The sequence below is a fragment of the Lacerta agilis genome, chromosome 1 (genome assembly GCF_009819535.1).
Source record: "Lacerta agilis isolate rLacAgi1 chromosome 1, rLacAgi1.pri, whole genome shotgun sequence".
In the NCBI taxonomy this organism is placed as follows: domain Eukaryota; kingdom Metazoa; phylum Chordata; class Lepidosauria; order Squamata; family Lacertidae; genus Lacerta; species Lacerta agilis.
In genome coordinates, this window is record NC_046312.1 from 94,287,620 (window position 1) to 94,307,705 (window position 20,086).

The 20,086-nt window shown below is 40.6% G+C and overlaps 1 protein-coding gene across 1 annotated transcript in view; it reads left to right on the plus strand.

The window, feature by feature from the left end:
* Positions 1–20,086, plus strand: part of MGAT5 (alpha-1,6-mannosylglycoprotein 6-beta-N-acetylglucosaminyltransferase) — a 111,354-nt gene that overhangs the window by 1,283 nt on the left and 89,985 nt on the right. The gene's annotated exons all lie outside the window — the stretch shown is intronic.

The window sequence follows — 20,086 nt, forward strand, 5'->3', positions numbered from 1 at the left end:
CTGGCAGCGCCTCTCCCTGCTTGAGGAATGCCGGGGATCGAACCTGGGACATTTTGTACGCAAAGCAGATGCTCCAGCCCTTTTCGTCTGCCTTTTACTAAGGGGCCTTTTCCCTTGGTGTGACGGTTTTTGGGGCAGGTGGGTGCCTGGATCGAGTTTCGCTCCCCTGCCTTGTGCATCCCCCTGAGCAGAGTCTATCTTTTCTTGAGGGAATATAGTAAACATTATTACTGGGATATATCAAAGTGTTTCAGTGGGATGAGCAAGCCCCCTTGCCTCTCTTCCTGGCTTTTTCAGGCTCTGGTTCTTAACGTGCACCACTGTTTGCTTCCAGCCTTTGTCTTTGAGGACAGCTATTATTGGTCTTCCATGAAAGAAAAGTCTTTTTTCTCCTGTTCTCTTCCCTCCCCCCACCTCCCAGTGCCAATGAGCTGGTGGTGATGTTCCCAGCCCAATTTCCGAGGGAGGGATGCAGCTTTTGCCAGTAAAGATACTTCGCCAAGTATGTTCATGGCCTTGCCCTTGAGGGATGGCTGCAATGCCTTTTTTTCCTGTGTCACCCAACAGAAGGAACACTTGTTGGCCTTCTTTTACCCGCCTTCCCTTCCCTTTGGGCCGGTGGATTATGTGATGCTTCCCTGAGATTGTAGCCAGAGATGGGAGGTATGTGTACATTGCAGGGGACTATATCATTCATTTGTTGCATTTATACCCAGCCTTAATGTCAAAGTATTTGCATTGGAGGTATGTGCAGGAACAAAGGGGCCTGGTGCGTGTGTCCCCTATGGTGTGCACTTCAAGCTTTTCTTTGCTCTTCAGGAAGAGCATTTCTTTGTGCTTCAGGAAGAGACTCAGGGTGGATTCAGAAATTCAGCAGCTCAACTAGAGTTTGTATTTCCCTAAACATATTGTCTCCCAACACACAAATATATGGCTATAAAGTCCATAGGGAACCTGAGGTCACTGAAAGGCACCTACAGCTGTTGTCTGGTGGTTGTAATATCTCTCTTTGTGCTATTGGAAATGACATGTGTCTGTATGTATGGCTAGGGAGTGGGAATTGGCCACACCAGCAAACTTGGCATGTCAACATTACATTGACATCTTTATACTGAATTTCTATACTGCCCTTCATCCAAAGATCATAGGGCGGTTTACAGCATAAAAACACAAAAATATATAGCGTAGTAACAAACAAAAACAATAAGCTTTCCACCCCACACACAGTTTAAAAGGGTATATGTTGTTATTATTTAGTAAATTTCTATTCCCTCTGTTGCTGGGTAGTAATGTGACCGTGGCACCATACCTAAAGCTACCGGTACTTCAAAATGTAGCACACTTTATGCTAAATATGGCAAAGCCAGAATGTTATATCTGGGCATTAAAATTCCCAAGTCCAGTGTAGCATGCTGTCACTTTTTTGCTAATATAAATGATAATTTTATACAGAGTGGAAAAGGGTAAGGAGATGGGTTCATTCTACAGTGGAATTCAAATATAGCACAGCATGAAATGACAGTAAACAATGCAGGTAGAGTAAGCATACTCGTGATAAAAGATAATGAGGTATACTTGTGTTTTCCTAGGCAAGGATGGCCAAAAGGTTTATTATGCTCTGTGAGAGGAACATTGCACAGAGCACAATGAGTGGGAACACTGGCTTTTAGTGTTGAAGTAGAAAATAACTTTGTGGTATTGACTGACTTCTGCATTTAGCCTCAAGTTTGCTTAAATTTCTCCATTTCAAATCAGAGGTATATAAGCATCCCAAAATGTGAAGTTGGTAGAGTGCTCCAAGATGTTTGTGATTTTGAAAGGATGCTTCATTTTAGCATGCTGTGATTATGGTTTATTGGTGAGGACTCTTTGAATTGTGTGTCATAACTTAAACAGTAGCTCGTGGGTCCAGTTCTGTATTCCTTGTATATGCAAATTTCTCACAAAGGTCCACAGGTGTTCTGATTGCTCATGTAAGGCTGTATTAGGACCTATATGTTTTTTACTGGGGAGAGCGGTAGAGATTAAAAATTCATAGAATTGTAGAGTTGGATGGGACTCCAAGAGTGATTTAGTCCAACCCCCTGCAATGCTTGAATCTCAACTAGATCATACATGACAGATTACCATCTAACCTCTACCTAAAAACCACCAAGGAAGGAGAGTCCACAACCTCCCAAGGAAGTCCGTTCCACTGTTGAGCAGCTATTACTGTCAGAAAGTTATTTGTCTTGTTTAGTTGGAATCTCCTTTCTTGTAACTTGAAGCCATTGCTTCAAGTCCTACCCTCCGGAGCAGGAGAAAACAAGCTTGTTCCATCTTCTATTTGACAGTCCTTAAGATATTGGAAGATGGCTATCATATCTCTTCTTAGTCTCCTTTTCACTAGGCTAAACATGCCCAGTTCCCTCAACCATTCCTCCTAAGGCTTGGTTTCCAGACCCTTTATAATCTTGGTCAGCCTCATCTACACACATTCCAGCTTGTCAATTTCCTCCTTAAATTGTGATGCCCAGAACTGGACACAGTAACTCCCAAGGCACAATAGAGTAAGAGTATTGCTTCCCTTGATCGGGACACTAAATGCAGCTTAAAATAGCATTAGCTTTTTTTGCTGCTGCTTCACACTGTTTAAGCATGTTAAGCTGGTGGTTTTCTAGGATCCCTAGATCTTTTTCACATGGCAATTCAGGTGTCCCCCATCTTGTATTTTGCAACTGGTTCATGTCTAAGTGTAGAACCTTATATTTTTCCCTATTGAAATTCATTAAAAATTATTTAATGGCTTAAATCCTCTCCTAACATATTTCCTAAACCTTGCACACTGAGGCACAGTAATATAGTCTGTATAGTTAATAAAAGTGAAGCGTAATTTATTCATCTGTTAGAAAATAGGGTTTAAATAATAATAATAATAATAATAATAATAATGCTACAATACAAATTTATAGATGTTTTCTTTTTAAAACAAACCTTATTGGAAGTAGAAAAAATTCTTAATTAGTTGCCCATTCAGTGTATCTAGTGTATCAGACTTTCTGCACATTATAGAAACCGGTAAATGTCCTATTGTGCTGCACTGCTTGAGTTCGAAAGTACCCCTCTGAACCCCTCAAATCCCCCCACAGTCTCTTGGACTTCCCCATAAGTGTTCAGTCATGCTATCTTCAGAGTAGAGCTGGAAAAAAAATCAGATGTCTGGTTGCTGAAGGATGCAAAATAATACATAAAAATGAGGCTGTGCCTAAGGCTGCACTCCTGTATCCTCTTACCTGGAGTAAGCTTAGCTGAACTCAGTGAGTTGACATGGATAGGATTGAGACAGCTATAATCTTTCTTGCACATCTTGTCTCCTCAGAATCATTTTTCCCATCCTAGATCCTAAAAGCCTGTCAGCTTGAATGCATGTAAATATCATAGCTCTCAGTGCTAATAAAACCAAAATTCTACATGTTAGATGAATTATTGCTGCTTGTACATGTTCATCTGTTGTTTTATTGAACGGAGGTGGGGATGCCAAGGGACTGTGTTGGCAGATGTGATGACATGAGAAATGTGATTTGTCTACACTGTGACCTAATAATTCCCACAGCTGTATTTATTTATTTTTGTATTTTGAGGAAAGAGAGGGGGGGGGGAATCTGATCCAACACCCTTTGGAGTTGATGGGGAAACTCCAGTTGATCATAATTAAATTTAGTTAAGAAAATGTTAACATGCTCTGTTTTGTTCCTTAGGTCTACATGTAGCAGCAGTCTCATATTGGATATGCTTGCCTAATATATTTGGCTGAGGTACTAATGGTGTGGTAGAATGCTGATATTTTGATTCTCCAAAGTGAGACAAATCTGTTCAGTACAGACAACATACAGTAATGCATACATGGCATTAGTGTACAGCCTATGGATTCTTCAAAAATCTTCCTGGTGCTGTTGTGAGATGCAGAGCTGTCTTTCCCATAGTTCTTAGTGGTGTGTCGCAGCACTATCCATGGTGTGTCCCAACACTATCCATGGTCATTTGGGGACGCTGGGCGGATATTTGCACCCTGGCGCCGGATCTGCTAAAGTCATTACGCCCTGGTAAGATGCAGTCATAACAGCTGCCTTGATGGAGCCGAACAGGGCTAACTAACCCAACTTCCTGCTTTTAACAGAGCTTGACTAGATATCAGTGGGTTCTAAACAGCGTGGGATGAATGCAGCAGCTATCTCTTGTTTGTCTTCAGTTTCTGGTATGCTGCCCCTCTGCATAGGAAAGCTCTGTTGCAGTAGCTTGACAAACAGTCATTGGTAAACTCCTCCATGTCTATCATTTGTGTGAAAACAGTAGTAAAATTCCAAGTGAGGGGTTTTTTTTAAAATAAAGAAAACCCAACTGTTAAGTTCCTTTTCCATCATCATTGTTATTTGATTGATAATGAAGACAGTCATTAAGGTGCATCTCAGCTTGTCAGGCAGAATGATCCCTCCCTCCTCTCCCTGTGTTCTGTTCCACTGGGAGTTCTTCAGACTCCCCTTAACCAAATTCAGGGAGTGCATGGGGGCGGGAGATTGGGGAAAACCTCATTTTGCAGGAAGAAGTCCTTTCACAGGGCTTCCCCTGACAGGAACTCATTAACTGAATTTCCCCCTAAGTCTCCAAAAGAACTGTTATTTTGGAGAGTTGAGATTCCTGCATTTCAGGGAATTGGACTAGGGTAACCCTTGGGGGCCCTTCCAACCAGTGTTCAAAAACTCCTATTGTTCTAGGTGCATTTTGCGACAGGGAATTTCATTAGTGTGAGCAGTTTCTGAGCACTGGGCGCAGTACTAGACCTAAGATTTCAGATGAAAACTGCAGAGTGGAATTAAAGGAGCCCCATTTCCTGCCTCTGCACTTTCAGCTACTCTCTGAAGACTGGAGGAGAGACCCTCTTAGGAATATTAGGTGGGTGGGCAGGTGAAGGACTAGACCATGTGAAAAATGAACATAATATTTTAGCTGCCATTCATTCATTTTCAGCTTTGTATTCTTGTTATAAAAAAGTGTGTCTAGACATTCCATTGTTGCGCTCATAACCTAGGTTTAAGGTGTCATTTAGCTCCTAGCTTTCATATCAGTTTCTAACACTGCTTCCAACTCTACAGTTCTTTGACTCTATGAACCTGCCTAGTGCTTAACCTGCCTTGAAAGTCATTGCTCAAGGTGGCTTGCAAAATATAATGCCAAGTGTAAATTAGAAATCCATAATTAGAACACAATTTCCAGACTTAAAAGTCTGGAAATTGCCTCATCAAGAGCCAAAACTTAACTATCCATTAAATCAAGTAACAAATTAATTTTGTTATGGCATCCATCAAAGATTGCAACAAGAGTGTTCTAAGACAGTAGGTGTCCATACAAAAAAGAGAATTAAAATGTTGTGACAGAGGTGACATTACATAAAAATTATGTGTTGTGCCTGTGAGCTATCCATCTGATTATGCATTTGTACTACTGAAGTTAAAATTAAGTCTCTGTTGCTCTGTTTTTATTGAATCATTAGCTTTATTAGGTAGTGTTATTTTTTGCCCTGTGTGTGTGTGTGTGTGTGTGTGTTGTAAGCCTCATTGAGATTCTTAGGAGCCTAATGGATAGATAGAAGCTTGTATATATAAAAAAAGAACAAAGTAATCTTCCAAGCATTGGGAGTCTTTGTCCTGTTGCTTTAAAATGTAATGAAAACAGGTCAGACTTAATTACAAAATTTGGCAGAGATCAGAGCAGCATACTAGTAGGTGTTTAACACAACTTTTTTGCATGCTTGTGTGGTCATTTTTTGATATGGTTCACAGTATATTGTCTGATATAAATTATGAGCTCATTTTTGAGGAAAATTTTTAATTATTAGAGGGGAGGAGCCTACAAATGTGTCTAGTAACTGGAATGGGCCAGCTTTCTTGGTTTCTGCTCCACAAAGGGGGCCTTTTGTATCTGCCTGGTTAGATTTACAAGGTTGCAGAGGCAGTCATATGCGTCATAAATCGCTGGCATTGACGCCAAGGCAACTTGGGCCCCATTTTTTAATCTAGTACATATGGCTAGCAACTTGCTAAAGTCAGTTGCCAGAGATCAGGTTCTGCACTTGAACAGAAAGCCTGTAGATACAGCACAGTCTACAGTCAGATGGCTTCTCCCCACCCCCGAGTTCTGGTTGCATTTCCGGCACCACAATCTAGACTTTTGGTAGTATTCCTTTGACTACAGAGTGTCTTGCTAGCCATTACAGAGTAGCTATGTTCTGCTACAGTTGTTGCAATTTGAGCAAAGTTGCTCAGGGCATGTTCATCTAAGGCAAGCATAGGCAAACTCGGCCCTCCAGATGTTTTGGGACTACAACTGCCATTATCCCTAGCTAATAGGACCAGTGGTCAGGGATGATGGGAATTGTAGTCCCAAAACATCTGGAGGGACGAGTTTGGCCATGCCTAAACTAAGGAAACTATGGCAAGTTCTTAAAGAAATGGGAGTGCCGGATCACCTCATTTGTCTCCTGAGAAATCTCTATGTGGGACAAGAAGCTACAGTTAGAACTGGATATGGAACAACTGATTGGTTCAAAATTGGGAAAGGAGTACGACAAGGCTGTATATTGTCTCCCTGCTTATTTAACTTATATGCAGAATTCATCATGCGAAAGGCTGGACTGGATGAATCCCGAGCCGGAATTAAGATTGCCGGAAAAAATATCAACAACCTCAGATATGCTGATGATACTACCTTGATGGCAGAAAGTGAGGAAGAATTAAAGAACCTTTTAATGAGGGTGAAAGAAGAGAGCGCAAAATATGGTCTGAAGCTCAACATCAAAAAAACTAAGATCATGGCCACTGGTCCCATCACCTCCTGGCAAATAGAAGGGGAAGAAATGGAGGCAGTGAGAGATTTCACTTTCTTGGGTTCCATGATCACTGCAGATGGTGACAGCAGTCACGAAATTAGAAGACGCCTGCTTCTTGGGAGAAAAGCAATGACAAACCTAGACAGCATCTTAAAAAGCAAAGACATTACCTTGCCGACAAAGGTCCATATAGTTAAAGCGATGGTTTTCCCAGTAGTAATGTACGGAAGTGAGAGCTGGACCATAAAGAAGGCTGATCGCCGTACAATTGATGCTTTTGAATTATGGTGCTGGAGGAGACTCTTGAGAGTCCCATGGACTGCAAGAAGATCAAACCTATCCATTCTCAAAGAAATCAGCCCTGAGTGCTCACTAGAAGGACAGATCCTGAAGTTGAGGCTCCAGTACTTTGGCCACCTCATGAGAAGAGAAGACTCTCTAGAAAAGACCCTGATGCTGGGAAAGATGGAGGGCACAAGGAGAAGGGGACGACAGAGGATGAGATGGTTGGACAGTGTTCTCGAAGCTACTAACATGAGTTTGGCCAAACTGCGAGAGGCAGTGAAGGATAGGCGTGCCTGGCGTGCTCTGGTCCATGGGGTCACGAAGAGTCGGACACGACTGAACGACTGAACAACAACAACAACAAAACTAAGGAACTGAAGTGCTGCAGACACATTGCTCAACCAGAAAGTTGAGATTCTTTAGAAATTAGTATGCTACTCATCATTCAAACACAGGCTCTCAGTTGTCAAGCTATCTAGGCAACTAGCCTGGTACATTTCTACATCTATCTTAGCACTAATGTATTTTCTGCATTTCAGTACTACTTTCCTGTTAAGATAATTAGAGAAAAGATAAAAAGACGAAGGAGGCAGAGTCCACAATGTTCTTATAAGGATGGCACTGACTTTATGAGACTGGCAGTATGGTACGTGTTGATGAAAACTCAGTAATGGAATCCCAGGGCCAGACTGAAAAATGGACAGGTCACATGTTGCACTTGCAGTGTTGTACAACCCTCTTTAGAAAGATATTTTCCTGCTAGAGAAAAAAAAGTACACTCTTAATTTTTTCAAGAAAAGAAAAGAACAGCTGGTAGCATTCTATAAATGATGCTTCTAATAATCTATGGGTGATATCCAACTAAATTACTTGAATCCATTGATTTCAGTGACTCCTCCAGTTAGAGAAATCAAATTTGTACATCCTTAATTTTAAAATAATAGAAAGACTGGTTTTATTAATCTAAGGCAGGCATAGGCAAACTCGTCCCTCCAGATGTTTTGGGACTACAACTCCCATCATCCCTGACCACTTGTCCTGTTAGCTAGGGGTGATGGGAGTTGTAGTCCCAAAACATCTGGAGGGCCGAGTTTGCCTATGCCTGATCTAAGGGCAATATTGAACTAAGCTACTTAAATCCTTTGATATCTACTAAAAGTGTGACTTAACATTGGATATCATTGTAATTTGGGGGTTGGTTTTTTTGGTGACAAGTCGTTTTATTGAAAAGAATTCAATTATAGATAATTTAAACATCATTTAAGGACAGTTTTCCTAGCAGCTTAAAGCAGGAGCAGCTGAAAACAAAAAGAGATTTGAAATGCCTCAAAATAAACTAAAATTCAGATGAGAAAATGTGTGACAACTTTGTGAAAGCTCAGTAGGGATGAGGCGCTCATCCATCCCAAGGATGGATATCCAGAGCCTTCTGATTTGCGGGGATGGAACAGGTAGCAGGAAAACATTCCTCTGGTCAAGGAAACATGATATAGCTGCCTTATACCAAGCCAGAATACTCAACAGTATCCTCAATACTGACTGGAAGTAGCTCTCTACAGATTCAGGCTGCATACCGGTAATTTCACAGCCTACTTGGAGATGCAACGGATTGAGCCTGGAACTCTTGGCGTGCGAAGCATGTACAGTATATGAGCACACCTCTCAGTGTTAGAATAAATGTATTCTGAAAGTTTATTTCTCCTAGAGCAGAGTTCTTAAAATTGGAATTCCAGGATGTTGGTGGACTACAACCCCCACCATCCTCAACCATCTTAGCTAATAGTAAGTGATGATGAGAGTTGGAAGTCCAGCAACATCTGAGGTAATTACCAGTGAAGTTGGAAAATATGATCAAACAACCCTTATATATGGACCTGGTATGAGAGAAAAGTGACAGTTTCCTCAAGTATTCATCTTTGAGTACACTTTATTTACAGCATCCGTTAGAAATATTGAATTGCAGTCAATTTGTGGCCCTTGAATTGCAGCTTTTGTTCATGCTTTGCTAATGGTGAAGTGGTTTTTTGTCTGTCTCTCCAACTCCTCCTTACCCTATACCACCTTCCATGCTGTTTCCCCAGAACCCCTTAGTCCCCCAGAACAGATTCTTGGTGTGTGTGTTGCAGGGGGCTTCAGTAGGGAAGAATGTAGCCTGTCCTCCATTTACATTACTCTGCGATCATCACCTGAGGCTTTTCTTTTTGTTTCTCTCCTCCATGAGAGGTCTGGCGGGTGGCAATACATTAATGGACCTTTTCTGCTGTGTGCCCCCCCCCCTTTGTGGAATGCTTTCCACAGGGAGGTTTGCCTGGCACACCGTCTTTAAATCTATTTAGGCATCAGGCAAAAACATTATTCTTCTCCTAGACCTTTGGCTAATTAACCTATGGCCTTTTAAACTGGGGTGGATTTTTTTTTTGTTCGTTATTTTTGTGTTTTTATACTGTGAACTGCCCTTTGATCCTCAGATGAGGGGCAGTATATAAAATTGATAAGTAAATAAAATAAATTCAAAATGTCCTACAAATATATCACTCTAAATCTGTTTTCCCATTCTGCCAAACCCCTTTTCAGGGAGGATATAGAGCCTGAGAGGCAGAAGGAGAAAGTAGCACCTGTTGCCTTTGGTGAATCTTCCGCAGCAGTTTTGGGCCAGACAACTTTGGCTGCACACAAACATGCAATTATATACTCCCCTATCAATCCATGCCTATCTCTTTTCCTCCCAATTTCCCTTTTTATTTTCAAGAGGTCAGCAAGCAGAAAGAGGAAAGTTTTCAGGGTGCGACAAAAGGTTGGGGCTTTGCTTTTAAATAGTATGGGGTACTTACTATACTGGCCAAATCCCTTATCTATTTAGTGTTCTAAAAATTGCTTGAATGATCTGGACATTCTTAATTTGCCATTCTGTTTCAACAGTAACTAGTCATATGTTTCCAGAAGCTCACATACAGAATATGATCAGTCATGATGTCCTTTGATTTACTGGGAACTGTTGAGTCAACAGTCTTTTCCATCCTGCAGTGAAATTGGGAAAGGGGTTGTTTGTACATCTCTTGCCTTGCTTGCATAGTGCTTTCACTTTATGCTCCATCATGTAATGTTTGAGCAAGAAGATGCATGCTTGTTTAAATGAAGGATCACCTTCTGAAATGTGGCACTTTTTCCTGGATCGTGGGCAAGTCAATCAACATATTGCGTCTTTTGAGGCAACTCTGGGGATTGTAAAAAAAAAGCTCAACAATTTTTGGGGTCTTGCTAAAAACTAAAAACTTTTGGGGTGTCCTGGTTTTTACTTTTTGAAATATGGGAACCCTAATGGCAGGCAAGATAGGGCATAGACCTGGAGGTTATTTATGGTAAGGTTCCCTGGGAAGTTGGTTGTGTTTCATTTAGGATTTCACTGAGCAGAAGCAATTTGCAAGTACAGTAATAGTGTGTGCTGAGAATAGTACAGATCTATGCATCTACAAAATGAAGTTGTCAAAATTGAGCAGGTAATCAATATGCCAACTGGGATGCCTACAATCTGACTTTAAAAACAGAACCTGACTTCTTTTCTTCCCATTAACTTTGCTGTGAAAAAGACATATGTAGCTATATGCAAATCCAGTGATGATTGATTAGCCTTGCCTCAATCCTCCATATTTTAAGCAGAGTGCTTGCCTTTTTTCATTTACAAAGAACTGAGTGTATGCTTATTCAATTAAATGTAAACCTGTTCCTTTTTTGTACCTTTTTATTTATTTAAAAAAGCACAATGAAGTTTGTTAAAAACTATGATACTGCTCCAGGGATGTGATGAATGGGTCATGATGTCATGGACTGAGCCAGTTAGCCTACTCAGGTTATATGCATTTATACAGAACATAAGAATACTTGGTTGGTTGCACTTCAAGGTTCCAATTAGAAGCAATTTGTGAACTGAGCAGATGATTCACTTTTCTTTTCATATTTCATATTTCATTATGCAATTTCTGGTGTTGGGCTTTTGGGTGTGGTTCATTATGGGTCACACAAGTAGAAGCCAGAACAAGCTAGAATAGATACAGTACAGGAGCCTGTGATGTAAATAAGGGGTTACACTATAATAGATTGGAATTATTCTTTCTTCTGTTTATATTCAGGCAGATACATGGGTTACCCATGCAGCCTTCCACTCAGTTATGTACCTTCATACTATGTCCCACCTAATCAAACTTGAGGAAAATTTGCTTTGCAGATAAGTTGACAATACAAAAAGTCTGCTAAAGTGTTCATAGGGTGGATCTACACACAGGGGAAAACCCCCGCTATAAATAAGTCAGAAATTAAATAGTTAAAACTAAAGAAAAAAGCTATGTAAAAATCGCATAGAAATTTGTTTTGCTCTCTGGCACCATCTGGTGTTGCATGTTTATAATCCATTCAAAGTGTTGTTTTTTGACTAATGTAGCTGAGTTCATAGTCTGTGGAAGTGCTTGCTTAATTACCGGTAGATAAAATTGCGTAGTCATTTACTTCTGTTTTAATAATCTAATATTTGTTATCTGTTGAAGGTTGGTGGCTAGAAGTTGTGTCTTATTTCCAGTTGTTTCATGATACAGCTGCAATGAAAGTATGTCAAGTATGTGGTTTTTTAAGGAATTATTGAATATATTGAATAAGTTTAAAGTTCATTTATGTGAATGTGTTTAACACCACTGCATATGGACTCACACCTGCAATCATAGTTTTCTGTATTCAAGAAAAACAAATGGAGAACTAACTTGGTGAGAGAGGGTTAATGAAGGATTGCTTTATGCCTCCTTAACTTTTATATGGAGGTTGCTCTTTATATTTTAGCCTTCTACATTATAGTACAGTAGAAGATTTCTTCCTCCATATCATAATTGGGATGTGACTCTGGGCAAGTCAATGTGTTTCTGAAATGTTACATGTTTTAATCCTTTGAATCATTTGACGACGACAACTTCTTCCTCTTCTTCTTCTTCTTCTTCTTCTTCTTCTTCTTCTCTAAAATGGCTTCCAAGTTTGTATTCTGGACTCTTGTGGTGCAATGAATCTTAGTTATATATAAAGGTTTCAGTTCTGTTCTTATTGTCTGTTGGTGATGGTTGGCTAATTAATTAGCCTCTTGTTAGGCTTCAGTGCATCAGTAGGCCTCATTTCTTGTCAAGACGTATTTGAGAGGTTACCCCTGTATTTTGCATTATGAAGGCCAATAAAATGACCTTTAAAATAGCCTGAGAGACCATTGTGGTACAATAATCTAAAACAAAAAACACCCTTTTTGCTTTTAATAGGGATGTCAGAGAACATTATAAATAGATGGAATTCTTAAAATATTCTGGTAAAGGAATATTTATAGAAACAGACAAAGCCTTACATAAATGGCTGCTTTTACAGACATAGATCTGCTTAAGAACAGATACAGGCAAACTTTTAAATAGTTTTTGTAATTCTTACTGAAAAAGTTATTCATATGAGTTTCAGTGACTTTCCTAGGAACATAAATGAGACACTATATTAGGTAGGTGTGTGTTCTGTTTTCCTATTGAGTCTCTGGTTGTACATTGTATTTCTGAGTAGTTTTTAGCCAGTGTCATTTTTGTTTTGATTACTCACTTGGCCAATGAGTTTTACGTTTTGTATACATGGAAGAGCAAGATGGTGTACGCAGTCAATAACAACAGGAGCCTTTTTATAAAAAGGCTGGGTTTTTGAAAGCTGTAAGTTTGAAAACAGTGACAGAAGAGCTGGTCAATCATGTCTCATTCTTTTTAGATCACTGCTACTGTTGCTTATCGGTACTGTGGAATGTGCTTGGGGACACACAAGTAATTCTGACGACTGCACCATGCTTATGATTGCCACTGAAGTTAATCAAGACAAGTATGGGCATTCCAGCTAGAATAAACATTGTGATCCAGGATGTGGGCATAGTGCAAGACAAGCATATATACTGATGTCCTTGGAAGGAGTTTTGCTTAGCCAAGTTGTAGCTGGTTTCCAGGCACAGTTTTCTGGGGAATATTACTTATCAGGAAGACTGTAAATGAAAAGCTCAGCTCCTGAGATAAGCTAACTCAATGAAGGTCATGAATTGAAAGTTCCTCATCTTGCTCCTTCCCCACCTCCTTCAGTCAACTGCATCTCAAAAAACCTTCTCCAGATGTCATTGAGCCTTCATGGACAATGGAGGACTGCTGGGTAAGACACCCCAAATGGATTTCAGTGACTCAAAAAATAAAGCCATCCCAGGTGTACTGATAGCAGCATGGCTTGTGAAGGTCACCATGATAATAGGTACACAATGATATCAGTGAGGCTTCTTATAAGTGTTAATTTGTCTGGAACATGGCCAGCCCAACTTCCAAACAGCCAGAGGCTTGTCACTTACAAATCTTCAATAGTTCTACAACAAGGTTTTTGAGATGTAGCTGCCTCATGGGAGCTTAATATTGTTAATGCAATGTCCAAAATGTTGAACTGGTGCCTTGCCAGCTGCTAGCCTATTTCATAGAGTCTTACTCATGAGTTTCAAGAACTTTATAATGGAGCCAAAACTGTTACAGTGAAGTTTGTAACATGGTCAGGTAGTGCTGACTGCACACACTGTTACATCTGGATCACAATGAACTGGAACCTGCTTCAGGCACATTCCACTGCTACAACAATTGTGGAGTTGGTGCTTGGCTTTAAAAGGATCTTTATAGTTTAAATCAGGGGTCAGCAAACCTTTTCAGCAGGGAGCTGGTCCACTGCCCCTCAGACCTTGTGGGGGACCAGACTATTTTTTGGGGGGGAGGGGAATGAACGAATTCCTATGCCCCACAAATAACCCAGAGATGCATTTTAAATAAAAGCACACATTCTACTCATGTAAAAACACACTGATTCCCAGACCGTCCATGGGCCGGATTTAGAAGGCGATTGGGCCAGATCTGGCCCCCGGGCCTTAGTTTGTCTACCCATAGTTTAAATTATATTTTGAAAGGCTGTTTTAATGACAGGTGGAAGCAGCTGGTCACCCCATCTCTCCGCTGCTCAGCTTTTGGTGAAGGCTGTCAATCACTATCCTGAGGGACTGTTGAATCTCTTTGGATGGAGACTCTATTAATAGTCACCGGAGAAGTCTGGAAGAATTGTATGATACCCACACTTCTAGTGGGCTGCCTTCTTAGCTGGGAATTTGGTAGTGGACTGAGGCTGTTGTTACTGTGTGTGTAATCCTCGTGAACGAAAGGGAAAGTTTGTGTATGTATACAGAACTCTATTTACTTGCACAGGAAATCCCACCCACCGCCCCAAGCTGCCTTTTTTACAAGAATTATGTGGGAAAGAGAATGAATGTAAAGTATAATTCTAGAAGATAAATGTAGGTCTTTGCTTGTGGGATATCCAGTTTTCACAGGCTTGCCTGAGGAAAAAGTAGTGAAGGCAAGGTGGGAAGAGATCAGATTGGCTTGCATTTGAGGAAGAGATTGATGAAAATTAGTGAAGGCAGTTGTACCATTAAGGATGGATTAGCAATGATATATAATCATTTTGACAAGAGGAAAGACCTGTCCTGCAAGCTAAAAAGGTTGCCTCACTTAGGTCTTAGAGGACAGGAGAACAATATTTCTATCATCTTGCTTTGTGGTAGCAAGCCCAAAGAGAACAGATAGTCTAGCTTTAATTCAGGTGAAGCCTAAGGGAGAAGATATGGAAGGTTTGAAAGATTTGATCTTTGTACTTTGTGGTTTTCTTTTAAAAGAACAACAACCACCACCTGTAAAGCGAGCCCACAGTTTCATACCACCAATTGCCTTTTAGAGCAGAGCAGCATAGGTTTTCTCTTTGTTCATGAATAGAATTGTGACTTATTTTATTCCCATTGTAATAGCATAAGAGGAGTCTTATCAGCTTTTCACTTACTGTACTTTCAAAATGCCAGCAAAACGCCAATAACTTAATTTTTTTTTTTAAAAAAAATACTTTTTAAAGAAAAATAAATTACAAGATAATTTCTTAGTTCCAGTATTATTAGTAGAAGCACACATTATAATCCTGATTATATATTTATATTTGTTATATTTAAAACATTTTATCTTCACCACGGCAGTGGTAGCAACAGCAGGCGAGGCATTCCTTGGAGGCTAGATCTGCTGCCCCTATGGATATTGGACCTGAGGCAGTCGCCTCACCTTACTTCATGGGTGGACCAGCCCTGAATGTAAAGGTAGAGAAAGAGGATGCTAATTTTCATGGGACTTTTTTTGCGGGCCACATGGATAAATCAGCAGATGGGTATGAGGACAGGTTGATATCTTCCCTCAATTTATTTACTACACTGAGATTGTCAGCAGCTAGCACTGTGTGATATTAGTGGCGCTATTAGAGGAAGTCCAATCACAGCCTTTGCTAACCTGGTGCCTTCCAGATCTTTCAACCACATCTCCCACAGTGCTGTCTGGGGCTTATAAGAGCTGTAATTCAAAATATCTGGAGGACGCAACATTGGCAAAGGCTGCCCTATTGCTTTAGCAGTAACAATGGGCTTCTCACTGTGTTTGCTACTGGCAGTAGGTCATCAGTGAGAGGATATCAAAGTGATAACATTTTGGATTGTCCCTTGGTTTTTGTTGCACCGAGTTAAGTTGTGATGTGCTTTGATGATTTAGGTGCCATGTTAACTCTCCCCCCCCCCATTTATTGGTGAGTTTTGCTATACCAACACCAATCCTAGTTTGTTGATTTTATTGTGGTTTTCTTGTGAATAATGTTTTGATCTGTAAACTGTTTTAGGACCTTATGGTTGACAGCTGAGATAGAAATTATATATATTTCTTGTTCACTTTGACTTCTGTATATACTTAATCTTTCTTCTTGCACTTTGTACACTTCAAGCATTTTGCATGTATTATCTCAGTAATCCTTACAACCATTTTGCAAAGCAGATCAGTAAAGGTGGTAGAAAGTGCAGCTGGGGTTCTGTCAGTGATGGCTTTCCTAAAGCCATGTTCCATAGATCTTGCAGGGCTTTGATAGCTAGCCAGCTTTTGCAAGCCCCAGGACTATGCTTTTATCCCTGAATGGAGGGAGTATACTGTTACAGTGACAATTGTGATACATTTACATAGGAAAACAGAGCATGAAACAGTTTAGGAGGATGACAGGGAATTACGCAGCATGGTTGCCTTTTTGGATAATCTGAGAGAACTTCTAAGTGCACCATGACAAGACGGACACCACACCACCCCCCAACCACAGCCATCCTCTAAATTCTTAGGAGAAGGGTCGAAGGGTCGGGCATAGCTTCTTGGTCAGAAGTTGCCAGAGTCTGTCTATTAAACTTGAGGGCTCTTGCCTAAGACCACCTAATGGGTTAATGTATGGAGTAAGTTTAGACCAGTGGATTTACAGCTCCTGCCCACCTAGCAGTTCGAAAGCATTTCAAAGTGCAAGTAGATAAATAGGTACCGCTCCAGCGGGAAGGTAAACAGCGTTTCCGTGCGCTGCTCTGGTTCACCAGAAGCGGCTTAGTCATGCTGGCCACATGACCCAGAAGTTGTACGCCGGCTCCCTCGGCCAGTAACGCGAGATGAGCGCCGCAACCCCAGAGTTGGACACAACTGGACCTAATGGTCAGGGGTCCCTTTACCTTTACCTTTTAAATAATAATAATAATTAATAACAATAGCTACAGATACTGGTGTAGGCATCTCTTTTGTTATTATTAATGTTTATTTCAGTGTACGAATAACTGAAAGTTGATAAACTTTATGTTAACACATCTTTGGGGATTATAACACATCTATTCTTCTCCCGGATATTTGCATTTTAGCTGAGAGTGATACGTTCTTAGTTCTTCTGCAACAGTATGGGTCCAGTGAATATGTTGGTCGCCCCTACTGATAATTCCATACTGTTGTTGAATCACTACAATTTCCATCTCAGTCATAATTTAATGAGTTTCGGTAGGTTACCTTAATGTTTCCAACTTCCTGATTCCAACGTTTCCTGCTGTTTGAGGCTAGTGACTAATTTTCTGTCTGCTTCAGGAAAATGAAGCCTTTGAAATTTCAGCAGTCAGGGGAAGTCACTCTTAAGAGAGCTTCAATTATCTAGAATGGGAAGCTGAATGTTGTTCTTGATCTAGATAACACATCTTGTGAAATATATTGTATTTGTGTAACTCTCTAAAAGGCATGGATTTCTTTTTGGTTGCTGCAGGAAAGGCTTGACATGAGTAAGTGAATAATCTTCTGAAATCTTCATCGGCTAATCATAGCAAAGAATGAGCAACCATTTCACTCCTATACTTATGTCCTATATTATCCCTGAGCAGTGTGTGCCCAGGGGCGTAGGAAGGGGGGTGCAGCCTGCCCCGGGTGTCACGCTGGGGTGTGTGTGACAAAATGGCAGCTGGCACTCACTGCGGGGCCTGCAACACATCCGAGCCATGTGTGGCTTGGGCGCCTGCAGGCTCCGCGCTGTCCACCAGCTGCCTCTCCCCCCCAGCTATAGGGCGGCTGAGGCCCTGTGCCGCACGCACCGTCCATATGGGCGCCGCACACCCTGCCCCTCGGTGCGCCTCACCAGGTGCCTGACAACCTTCCTCCGCCACTGTGTGTGCATGCAATAATTTTGAAGCTTCAAAGTTTGGCATCCAGGGCTGAGTTTTGTGAAGTGGGAGAGCATTTACTTCACCTACCTTTATTCTTGTAACTCCCTGAACTACACACAAACACCAAGACCTTATTTTGAACCATTGTGTCTTGCTTTTCCTCCCAAAGCAGATCTGAGCATAGTGTACAATAAGACACTTAAAAATAATAAAACACTAAGCAGTATAAAATAATAACAGCAGAGCAGTCAAAATATCTAGAAGGGCTCAAAAGCCTGGTATGTTTTAACTGCCCTTCTAAACATAAGCAGCAAAGGAGCCGTATGACATTCCTTAAAACTGCTTTAAGTCACCAATGTTATTGTATAATACTGATAAGAAATGTTTTTAAATGTTTGAAGCATACCAGTATGCCCAGTAGAAAGGATGGGTACTACTGGATACTAGTGGACTGTTGTGTTTCATTGTCTTGGGTGAAACAACGTGTATCCAATTGATTTATATCACTCGCCTGCCTATAACATGACTAGTCCTACTCATTTTGGATTTCAAGGATGTTTGAAATAATTGCTTCCCTGGATCAGGTTAACATGCCCTGTGGGCTCTGAGAATTCTTACTGAAGGGAGTTCGGAGTCCACTGATGTATCCTATTGCTAACAACCTACCACTTGTAAACTTATCTTAAGTCACAGAGCTCAATCCTTTGCATGGCTAATGGAAAGTAAAGCCAGCAATTGCTGGAATTGAACTGAAATTGAACTGCCACTGACATAGGTGAGAAAGAACTCCTGAGAAGACTGCAAGTGGCATCAAGTCTGAACTCTTTGACAGGGCAGCCCTGCTCTCCTGGCCTGGACCAAATTTGTTTTTTGGAGGGAGGGGGGAAATGGATGCTTACAAGGAATGTTGGCTCTCCAAGACCACCAGAAACTGCATAGTAAATCACCATATGATGCTCCTTAGAGCAGGCATAGGCAAACTTGGCCCTCCAGATGTTTTGGGACTACAATGAGGGCCGAGTTTGCCTATGCCTCCCTTAGAAGGTAAAAAAAAATCTACATGCATAAGCCTATCTCTGCTGAGATTGTAAAAGTTACTAGAACATGTTTGAAGCAGTTATTTTTAACTATGTAAACTTGATCTGAGTACTTTCTTTTGAAACTTGGTGTACATTTATTGCTTAATTTCTGAAATGCTTTTTCATGATAGAATGGAAAGTATTTTGGAGAGCAAAATATAGAGAAAACAGTAGTGAAAGCTTCTACTTCAGCAAATTTGCCAGTATGTTTCTGCAGTTAATATTCATAGTAAGTCTTAATTTGACAACCCAGGCACCATGAGCTGCAATATTAGGTACTATTGCAAACCTTCAAAATTGCATTTAGCTTTCATAATATATTCTTTGCCGTCTTATTAGCAAGGATGCCTTGTGCCTCCCACTTCTCTACATCTTTGTTCCATTTGATTATTTTACTTGGGACTAATGCCATTTGACCATGATGGGTGGAGCCTCACATGGTAGTGTGCTTGTCTCCTCCCTGCTGCTGTGTTGGTTCTCAAACGCTTTGGTTCTCAAACTTTGAAAAACAGGAAGTAAGTGTTCCAGTTTTTTAACGTTTTTCAGAAGCCAAACATCCAAAGCAGCTGTCGGCTATTGTTTCTGGGGCACCTGCACCAAACAGAAGCTGTGCCTTGGTTTTTGAACATTTCGGAAGTCAAATGGACTTCTGGAACTGATTAAGTTTGGCGCTTTTGTTTTTGCTATTTATTTTGTGTTTTGGTTTTTGTGATTGTGTGGAACCCAGTTCAGCTACTGATTGATTGATTGATTGACTGTGTGACCATAGAAATGCATGAAAGTCCCCCACCCAACAATAACTTTCATCAGTGCAGGTAAGAAAAATATAATTTTAATTTTTATCATCTACAATACTATCTTATTTTATAGTACAGTACATTGATTATTGCTTTCATTTTATGGATCAATGGTCTCGTTAGATAGTAAAATTCATGTTAAATTGCTATTTTAGGGGTTGTTATTTAAAAGTCTGGAATGGATTAATTCGTTTTGCATTACTTTGTATGGGAAAACGTGCCTTGGTTTTGGAACGGACTTCCAGAACGGATTAAGTTTGAGAACCAAGGTACCACTGTACTATCTAGTGAATTGGATGGTCTACCTGATTACCTGATTAAGTAGAAGTCTGACTTGCATGGTTTTTCCTGCTTTTCAGAAAATCTGCATGGCAGAGGATGATGAACTTGCTCCTCTTAATACATGAAGGAGTATTCCAGTAAATGAATGCACCAGTGTTCTGTCTTGCCCAAAATAAAATTACATTAT